Raw genomic sequence first — 2,336 nt, forward strand, 5'->3', positions numbered from 1 at the left:
CTAGCCAGATCAGTATGCTCCAAAGCAACCCTAATTTTTATGGCCCAGAAAAATCTGAGATAATTCACAAATATTCTTTGAACCCTAGGGCACCTTCCTGAGTAAAAATATTTCATCACTTTTTGGAATATTCTTGCTACAGAAAATATTTTCTGTTCTGGACAGAAATGGTGGTTTCTACATCAACTACCATTTTACTTGCTCCATTGTGCATGGGTTTTCTTGTGCATTTTCAGCTTAGTAACTCTTGGCTAACCTCCAAAGCACAGCCTCTAACTACCAGCCATTTGACCTCAGTAACCTCTCAAAGTTACTGACCAAAAATTTCCATGGCGTGTAAAAACTTCTCTACTGCACCTGGATCCAAACCAAAGCGTGGTAACATCTCAAACTACCATGGACAACATGCTAGACATGAAGTTTAGGCTTAGCTCGGCCTGATGTCATAGTCCACGCGGTGACCGCGTTCGTCCAGGGGTGCTGGCATGCGTGTCGCCGCACTCTGAGTCCAGCTGAGCGTTCTGTTTCACGCGTGCTCGCTTCCCCGACTGCCGTAGCGGGCCAAACTTTGCCACCATCTTTGTCTCAACTCCCTTAACTCCCCTCTGGCGCTCGCTGACGCCGGAGCTCGCCGCAGCGAGCACGGGCACGGTCCGGCCAACCCAATAGTGCAGTGCACACTGTGCTCGTCGCCTTCTCCTCGTTCCTGTGCTCGTCTCCGTCCGCCAAAAGCTGCCGCGTGAGCTACGTCGCCTTCTTCCCCTCTCACTGACGCCGCTCGTCGCCGGGCGCCGTGGCCAGGTGTCCACCGGCGGAGCCCGAAACCTCCCTTGCCGCTCGCCTATAAATGGAGCCGCCCCCAGCCTCCTCAAGCACCATCCAGCACTCCCACACACCCCACAAGCGACTAGGAAGCCGTAGCTCGGCCGGGCAGGCCTCGGGCCGCCGTCCCCGAGCTCGAGCTCGCCGGCGATCCCCTCTGGTCACCGCTGTAGCTCCAGCCCCCCCCCCAGGCCAAGGCAACCCTTCCAGGGCCTCCGCCCCTCTCCCGTGAAGCCGTTCCGCCCCTCTCGAGCCCCTGGAGTTGCCTCTGCTCGCCGTCTTCTTCCTCTCCGGCGACCACCATGTTCTGCCTCCGCTTGCGAGGTTGATTCCGACGCCGTCCGACCGCCCCTAGCTACGCTATGGGTACGGGCAGGTGCGCCTCAACCCCTTCTTGCCATCCCTCCCTCTCGTTTTGGCCAAGGAGTCCTCGTCGCCGGCGAGAGCTCCGGCGGAGCGGCGACTCCCTTTGTTTCCTTCTCCCCCTCCTCCTAACCTGACTAGCGGGGCCCGCTATTCAGCCACTCTGTACGCGCGCGAAGCGGTACGACTGGTGGCGCCCCTGGGCTTTACGCCTTCGATGTCACCCCCCAGCCTGCTTGTTTTTATTCAAATTCATTTGAATTTACAGAACACTTCAATAGCCATAACTCCTCAACCATAAGTCCAAATGAATTGATTCTTTTTGCATCTTGTGCTTTGCAAAGAAATCTAGCAACTCACCAAAGATGAGATTTTTCTGAGCTGTTTAGAATTTCTGGTGATTTTCAGAAGTGTTCTTGATATTTTCTTTTTGTGTTTAAAATTATATTCAGAGGGTGAGGCTTGTATTGAGGATCACCGGAAGGCCTGTGAACCTCAACTGCACTCAGGCAAGCCACAGCAACATTTTCATGGTGTCATTTCAATATTTATGATTTTCTTACTTGAATGAAATGATTAATCCATGCATTTAAATAACTATTGTGTTATTTATATTCTGTTATGTGTTTCTAGTTAATATGCTTGATTTACAGAATGTGGAAAGTAGCTTAGTTGGTGAAGCAAAGCAAGGATCTATTTGTGGTGATGATAGAAATAAATTTTGTTATGCATGTTATTAATTATTTAAATTTATGTTCTTGCATAAATAAAATGATAAAAATTTGCTAGAAAATATTCTGTTAAGTACTTGTTTAGTCATTTTACTTGACTTACAGAATGTTTGAACCTCACTTGGTTGGTAAAGAAATTAGGATTTGTGGGTGGTAAAATCTTTGTTATTCATATGAGAAATTAATCGGAGTTACGTTCTTGCATGAGAAAATAATAAAACTTGCTGCAAAATATTTTGGTTAATATGTGAGTTGTCATGATCAGCAAAGTAATATGAGTTGTTGATGTTTATGCTTAGTGTGAATATGGATGACATCGGTCATTTTCGTTATTAAGTGATGCATGTGTAGTTTTGCATTTCGTGGCATGCTATGACACCGGTCATTTTCATTTTATGTTGAACCTGAATATAACTCAAC

The sequence above is a fragment of the Triticum aestivum genome, chromosome 6D, assembly GCF_018294505.1.
Source record: "Triticum aestivum cultivar Chinese Spring chromosome 6D, IWGSC CS RefSeq v2.1, whole genome shotgun sequence".
In the NCBI taxonomy this organism is placed as follows: Eukaryota; Viridiplantae; Streptophyta; class Magnoliopsida; order Poales; family Poaceae; genus Triticum; species Triticum aestivum.